Source organism: Oncorhynchus clarkii, chromosome 33 (assembly GCF_045791955.1).
Source record: "Oncorhynchus clarkii lewisi isolate Uvic-CL-2024 chromosome 33, UVic_Ocla_1.0, whole genome shotgun sequence".
Classification (NCBI taxonomy): domain Eukaryota; kingdom Metazoa; phylum Chordata; class Actinopteri; order Salmoniformes; family Salmonidae; genus Oncorhynchus; species Oncorhynchus clarkii.
Window position 1 is genome coordinate 21,345,525 of NC_092179.1, and position 8,956 is coordinate 21,354,480.

Below are 8,956 nucleotides of genomic sequence, written 5' to 3' on the forward strand. Positions count from 1 at the left end.
GAGACACTGAGACAAGGCTGTGAAGAAGACATGCAGATGAGGTCTACTTACAGATGAGTGCACTGTTTTCCCTCTGCCACAGCAACGGCAGTCAAAGTTCCTGTCTTCCAGTCGTTGTTGCGTGATATTGGTCGCTTTGCTCAACGGCATTGTCGCAGTGCACCATGCCGGAAGTGCTGTGAAATACCATCTCCATGACCATTTCCTGTGGAGGACAGGACATTAAGGGGACAGACATAAGGCATTATGACACAGCTTCCTGTCTGACATAGTGTCAGCATTGGAGAAGATAAGGAAATATGTTCTCAGGAAGAGCTGTAAGAAGTGTTTTCAAGTGTCTTCTGGGAAGGGGAAGGAAATGTGGTGTTGTGATGTTAATCAAGCACATTTTCCACTGTGGCTGAAATGGTGTCTGAAACAGTGGCTAAAATGGTGGCTGAAACAGTGGCTGAAATGGTGGCGTAAACATCAGACCAGACTACTAGTATTTCTACAACTAGTAGACCAATAGTTCCTCATTGCAAATTGTTACTGCTCTTTTCATTATCAGAGTCAGGCAGTGCTTAACCACATCGGACAGAAAGAAAACAGCACCACATTTGTCTGAGGTTAGTTTCACATCATTTCTAAACACATTTCTATTCAAAATACGTCCTGTTCTCTCATTGCTTACATGTCATTTTTTGATGAACAACTCTTTTATTTTATTTGAGCAGTAAAATCCTTTAGTGCGGACAAGCTTTTCTTGGAAAAGATGTGTTGGCAAGTTGTGTGAGTGTGTTACTAGAGCTGAACGTTGGCATGTCGGATTCTTTTAAGGGCTCACTTTGCTTCCAAAATATGAACAGAAAACATTTAAAATGTTGCTTTGTAGTTTGCACTACAGTTCTAATGATGATAAATGTTAAAGTAATTATGTGCCGTGGGTGAAGGATTGTGATAAAAAAGACAATTTAATGTTTTAAAGTTGAGAAACGTGTATGGCCAATAATAATCATAGTAATGAAAATTGCACACAAAAAACATGATCATCTACTTCCTACATAGAACATGTAAGCAGATTTATGACAGGATGCTGATAGTATATCCATCGTAAATCCAAAATGACCTACTTACCGAGTGGTGTGAATGTATTGTAGGTTTGAACCTCCCAGTGTAGACTGTTGGAACCTCCCAGTGTAGACTGTTGGAACCTCCCAGTGTAGACTGTTTAAACCTCCCAGTGTAGACTGTTTAAACCTCCCAGTGTAGACTGTTTAAACCTCCCAGTGTAGACTGTTTAAACCTCCCAGTGTAGACTGTTTGAATCTCCCAGTGTAGACTGTTTAAACCTCCCAGTGTAGACTGTTTCAATCTCCCAGTGTAGACTGTTTGAACCTCCCAGTGTAGACTGTTTAAACCTCGCAAGGTGTAGACTGCTTGAACCTCCCAGTGTAGACTGTTTGAACCTCCCAGTGTAGACTGTTTAAACCTCCCAGTGTAGACTGTTTAAACCTCCCAGTGTAGACTGTTTGAACCTCCCAGTGTAGACTGTTTCAACCTCCCAGTGTAGACTGTTTCAACCTCCCAGTGTAGACTGTTTCAACCTCCCAGTGTAGACTGTTTCAACCTCCCAGTGTAGACTGCTTGAACCTCCCAGTGTTGACTGTTTGAAACTCCCAGTGTAGACTGTTTGAACCTCCCAGTGTAGACTGTTTCAATCTCCAAGTGTAGACTGTTTGAACCTCCCAGTGTAGACTGTTTAAACCTCCCAGTGTAGACTGTTTAAACCTCTCAGTGTAGACTGTTTAGCACCTCCCAGTGTAGACTGTTTCAACCTCCCAGTGTAGACTGTTTCAACCTCCCAGTGTAGACTGTTTCAACCTCCCAGTGTAGACTGTTTCAACCTCCCAGTGTAGACTGTTTCAACCTCCCAGTGTAGACTGTTTCAACCTCCCAGTGTAGACTGTTTCAAACTCCCAGTGTAGACTGTTTGAACCTCCCAGTGTAGACTGTTTAAACCTCCCAGTGTAGACTGTTTGAACCTCCCAGTGTAGACTGTTTGAACCTCCCAGTGTAGACTGTTGGAACCTCCCAGTGTAGACTGTTGGAACCTCCCAGTGTAGACTGTTTGAACCTCCCAGTGTAGACTGTTTAAACCTCCCAGTGTAGACTGTTTGAATCTCCCAGTGTAGACTGTTTCAACCTCCCAGTGTAGACTGTTTAAACCTCCCAGTGTAGACTGTTTCAACCTCCCAGTGTAGACTGTTTAAACCTCCCAGTGTAGACTGTTTGAACCTCCCAGTGTAGACTGTTTGAACCTCCCAGTGTAGACTGTTTGAACCTCCCAGTGTAGACTGCTTGAACCTCCCAGTGTAGACTGTTTAAACCTCCCAGTGTAGACTGTTTGAATCTCCCAGTGTAGACTGTTTGAACCTCCCAGTGTCTTCAGATTGACCCATATAAGACATGTTCCCATCTTTGTTGTTTCTTCTTCTCCTTGGTTTCTGACCTTCATGGTTTTCAACAGGTGATTCTGTGGACTTTACTCACAAGGCCATCACACTAGGAGCTCCTGACACACACAGACACTCCATCCCGCCCCCTTTCCAGATGCCAGGTGGGACCTAAACCCACTTTCAGCCATATTTAAACTCTAATATAAGCTACGTTATCCGCTTATTTTTTTCAATTTTATTGTAGAAAGACTGATGAGCACGATACAGTAAAATTCAATGCAGAAATGTAATTGACAAAAGGGCCCAGGATTAAGAAAAATAGGATTATGACTGTGCACTTTCATGGCTTACCATAGCTAACATCTTTGACCTTCTACAGTGGACCACACTTTGATAAGAGTTTTGCTTGGAATTTCATGATTGTTTCTTTACTTGAGGGTTCATTGTAAAACTGCACTTCTAATGCTGTTCAGTCATAAATTATTGTTGAGTCCTACCGATTCCAGCAGCATTTGCAGACTTGGTAGTGAGACTGTAGCCATTAGTTCAAAATGGAGGGTACCATATGTGATATGTCCTGCCTTGAGGAAGACTATGAAAGTCAGAACATAGTCTGGAAGAACCAAAGAGTACGGATTGCAACGACCATCAAGTGCTTCTAAAACCAAGACGAGCCAAGAGAACTGGGTTGACTTGAGTTGCGTGAACCTCTGGAGGGGTGAGAAGGAAGAGTTGGGTTACCAGGTGGCAAGGGGCCCGTCGGCACAGTTATGGAAGGGTCAGGAGAGGCTGTGGAATCTGACCCAGGGACCCATGAAAACCTGGAGCTTTCTCTCCTCTCAGTCGCTTCTTCCTCAGAACCCACAGCCGCCTGGCTCTCTGACTGTCTGTTTCTGTGTCCAACGTTGATTATATAAATCTATGGTGTCCGTTCACCCACCCACTGAGATAGATCATATGAGACAGTGATACATACTGCCAATGATCTCTACCGCTGTGCAGGGGTTAGAAACAGTTTATTTGTTTAGTCTCATTATTACATAGGCACTCACATTCACTCAAGTTCTTGGTATGTGCTGTAGGAAAATAGGAACTTGTTCACACGCAAACGTAGCTGTCGTCATAAGTGATTGGATCGTTTTTTTCACAAAAACATATTGAATGTTGTCTCCAAAAATGTGTTCAGGCATGACCTAGCAAGTATAGGGACCTACGTGCTGTTTTTCCTCCCCAAAAAGCTACAACTTTAGCTACTTTCAAAGATGGATTCAGTTAAATTACAGTAGAGGGTAAAGATGAAAAGTCCAGTATATCATTCAATTTTTCCCTTTTGGGAAAAATGTCAGTGGACAGTGGACAGTAATCGGTAGCGTCTGGGAACACGACAAACAGGTTACCCTCATGTTATAACATCACGTTTCCGCCCACAGCATTATATAGAGATAGGCCTGGTTCCGCAGTCATCTAGTTGCTTTACTGCTACTTTCCTGGAAGATCCATGTGGCAGCACCAAGCATCGCATACCCTGTGAAAGAGCGTAATGCTATCCATCCTCCCTATTAGCTATCAGCATTATGTCAAGGAAAAACATGCAACAACCTAATCACTGGTCTAGGATCACCTATGATCGACATGTAATGGTTATAAAGAAGGAGAGAATGTGTGCCCAAAAATGTCCTTTTATTTAGCGGTGTAGATGCCTCTCATTGTATGTCTCTAGTCTAATTTATTTCCTGCACAGTCATTTCCCTCTGGTGCTCTCAGGTTTACACCTGGAGAGAACATCAATGCCCACTCTATCGCAACTCCGGATGACTTTGCGTTTTCTTTTTGAAAACATTGCTGTTACATTCCTCCCAAAAAACAAACAGTGCCACCAAAGAACAAGTGAACAGCTTTTGAAGTTCACACATGAAAGATACGGGTAGCTAAGGAGCACTTTTCAGGTAATGTTAGTCAACTCACGTCCGTCATCCTGATACCAATCCAATCATTGATTTTTACCTCAGATACTGTAGCTATTGATAAAGTAAGTCTTAAGAGTAGAGCGGTTGGCTTGAAAAGCTACGTGGTTGGTTCTGTTAGGAATGACCCATTGTGGTTCCGTGTGGCTCAGTTGGTAGAGCATGGCACATTCAATGCCAGGATTGTGGGTTTGATTCCCATGGGGGACCAGTACAAAAATGTATGCAGTGTAAAAAAAAGAGTAAATTGTCTTCCGGTAGGTGGCGTCACTCATATCCAGCACTAGTCTGTCAAACAGTGGGAATTACTAAATGGATACTTCCTTTTGGGACAGTGCTCTTTCCCTCCTAAGAGCTGGCAGGATCATACAAATACAATCCATTTCTATGGTATGAGTTGGTCACAGGATATACTGTCAAAGACCATTGTCCTGCCACATCATAACAACAAAGTGTACTGTACATAGTGGTCTGAAAAGTGTCTCAAAGACCATTCTGTGGGCAAGGGTCTCTTTCAATCCTACAGCAGGACCTTTGGACTGAACCATTGATTTAGGTGGGAGCAATCTGCTTCACGAGATGGCTTATCACTGTGTTTGGAATGTCATTGGAAAAGCTCACGTTCTTTCAGGGCTACAACACCAGCGACTCAGAAAGGATCAAAGCTGTGTATCTTATCAACAGGATGCAATAAATGGGATTCCACAATAAAACCCCAATAAAACCCATGGTAAATCATTTTCAGTGGCTTTCAAAGACTGAACGTGCCATGATGAATCTATTTCCTGTTTGTGACAAAAAGGGTCACATACAGACACCACTAGAAGAATGCTTCTGTGATGGTCCTTAGTGGAGTTCAACTTCAGGATTCGAGGACTTTCTGTCCTGGTACATTAGGATCATACTGTGACCATCAACTGGCATGCTAACATTTCAAGACTGTGGCATTGAATTGGCCAACTAAGCCTAGTTTCCAAGGCCATTGCCCAAACCTGCTTCATTCACGGTTCCATTTGAGTTGTATTTACATTTAGAAACATGGTAAGCAAGCTGGTTTGTTTGCCTTGACCTCCAAAGTCTGATGCATGTGAGACTCATTTAGCAACAGTCAAAAATGTAAACATTGAAGGCAATGTCATCACATTACATTTTCATACACAAATAATACTTTATTTCTACATATCTGTAGCCTATAGTCATGGAAGTGCTCTTACGGTTGTTTAGCCCAGGGACGGGAAACTGCTTATGGGCTCTCGTGGCTTCAGAAAAGCCAATGGCTTCTCATTACGCCTTAGCCTGTGTCTCTGTGATTGGACCATTTGTCAATCACATGTTGACCAGGTAACAAGGGTTTCTGAGAGGTCAGAATCATGGTCATTCTGAGTGGAGGGTCTTTTTTGGGTGGTGGTCAAAGGTTGCTTACTCACACCAAGTGACTGCTTCTCTCACCGTGTCGCCATTTACAGGGTCTTGACCACCACTTGTGTGTGACACAGCAAATTCCAGCAAAGGACGTAGGAGCAGTAAACCATTCAACTCCACCAAAACAGATAAAACGGGGTACACTGAAATAGCTTATCTGTGTATAGGCTATAAGTAACTAAAATAGCTGATCATAAACAACTGATATCTCTAAAAGTTAATGATAACATTTAAACTTATATCTAAAATAGCTGATCATCACTGATATCTCTAAAATAGCTGACCATCACTGATATCTCTAAAATAGCTGATCATCACCGATATCTCTAAAATAGCTGATCACAACAACTGATATCTCTAAAAGTGAATGATAACATTTAAACTTATATCTAAAATAGCTGATCATCACTGATATCTCTAAAATAGCTGATCATCACTGATATCTCTAAAATAGCTGATCATCACCGATATCTCTAAAATAGCTGATCATCACTGATATCTCTAAAATAGCTGATCATCACTGATATCTCTAAAATAGCTGATCACAACAACTGATATCTCTAAAAGTTAATGATAACATTTAAACTTATATCTAAAATAGCTGATCATCACTGATATCTCTAAAATAGCTGATCATCACCGATATCTCTAAAATAGCTGATCACAACAACTGATATCTCTAAAAGTTAATGATAACATTTAAACTTATATCTAAAACAGCTGATCACTGATATCTCTAAAATAGCTGATCATCACCGATATCTCTAAAATAGCTGATCATCACTGATATCTCTAAAATAGCTGATCATCACTGATATCTCTAAAATAGCTGATCATCACCAATATCTCTAAAATAGCTGATCACAACAACTGATCTCTAAAAGTTAATGATAACATTTAAACTTATATCTAAAATAGCTGATCATCACTGATATCTCTAAAATAGCTGATCATCACTGATATCTCTAAAATAGCTGATCATCACCGATATCTCTAAAATAGCTGATCATCACTGATATCTCTAAAATAGCTGATCATCACTGATATCTCTAAAATAGCTGATCACAACAACTGATATCTCTAAAAGTTAATGATAACATTTAAACTTATATCTAAAATAGCTGATCATCACTGATATCTCTAAAATAGCTGATCATCACCGATATCTCTAAAATAGCTGATCATCACTGACGTCTCTAAAACATCTGACCATCACTGATATCTCTAAAATAGCTGATCATCACTGATATCTCTAAAATAGCTGATCACAACAACTGATATCTCTAAAAGTTAATGATAACATTTCGTTATATCTAAAATAGCTGATCATCACTGATATCTCTAAAATAGCTGATCATCACTGATATCTCCAAAATAGTTGATCATCACTGATATCTCTAAAATAGCTGATCATCACCGATATCTCTAAAATAGCTGATCACAACAACTGATATCTCTAAAAGTTAATGATAACATTTCGTTATATCTAAAATAGCTGATCATCACTGATATCTCTAAAATAGCTGATCATCACTGATATCTCCAAAATAGTTGATCATCACTGATATCTCTAAAATAGCTGATCATCACCGATATCTCTAAAATAGTTGATCACAACTGATATCTCTAAAAGTTAATGATAACATTTTGTTATTTCCAAAATAGCTGATCATCACTGATATCTTTAAAATAGCTGATCATCACTGATATCTCTAAAATAGCTGATCATCACTGATATCTCTAAAATAGCTGATCATCACTGATATCTCTAAAATAGCTGATCATCACTGATATCTCTAAAATAGCTGATCATCACTGATATCTCCAAAATAGCTGATCAAAACGTTTCAGCAGTTATCTCTAACAGAACTAGAGAGTTCTAGTTTTCCAAACTCAAACAAATAATTGTTGTCACACAACCCTACATCCGACTTTCAACCTTTGTGTAAACATTAACAGAAGTGGGAGAAACAGAACTACCCCAGTTAGTCTGTGATTGTGTCCATCAGGGTCATTAGTGCAAACCGAACATGTTTTGCAACAAAAACTAAAAAATTTTATTGGACAAGTTTAGGTTAGTGCCTCCCTGTTTCAGTCCTTTTTCTTCCACTTGGTGCCTAGTGAATACGACCCAGACGTTTCCCTTACATACGGTATGTTCCTAATGCAGGCTACACGAGGGTGGCAGGACTATGCGATCTGACCGAGGGCATCTCAAACATGGACACTGGATTATTAAAGGTGACAGTTTTCCTGGAATTCTCCCCACCGTGCAGGACTGTTAATCCTCATAAAATAATGATCTGAGGGAGGGAGGGGAAGGAGTGAGAAGAAATGAAGGTAGAGAGAGGGACAGAAACTTTAGGGGGAAAATAAATAAATAGGCACATAGGGTAAGAATGTCTAAAGTTAAAGTGGAAGAAGAGGAAGAGAGGGACATTGGGTAAGAGGGTAAGGAAATTGGATGAGAGGAATATGGAGGGATGAGGTATAAGACATATAGCTGTGGTTAAATATATGGGCACCCTTGCACAATTTACTATTTCTTTTAAAACAAGTAGATTTTTATTTATTTCACATACTGTATGTATTTGTTTGATATACAACTGCACAGGGCCAAGGAAAAAAAAGTCATAAAATGGCCCGGACTAAACTATTACAAATTCAAATTAATTTGGTTGGACGCAAGTGATTCTCATCTATGTGTAACATCTCACCAGTGGTACATTTCAGGTGCCTACAGGGTAAAAATAGCCATTCAACCACTTTCTAAAAGACCAAACGGAACATTATCCTCTATTGCACATCATTGTAAAGTGCAAGGATGCCAATATATTTGACTGCAACTGTAACACAGTGATTTATGAAGGGCGTGAGAGAGTAGTGGAGAGCGAAGTGGGTGAAAGTGGGAGTGGAAGAAAGAGAGAGAGGAGGGGAGGGGTTAAAGAGAGGGGAGGGGTTAAAGAAAGGAGGGAGGGGTTAAATAGAGGGAGGGGTTACAGTGAGGAATTGAGGCGTTAAATAGAGAAGAGGAGGAGTTAAAGAGAGGTGGAAGATGTGGAGGATGTGAAGAGAAAAGGAGAGGGTAGCCAAGCCTTTATTTACCTCGTCATGACAGTCACACCACTGTGT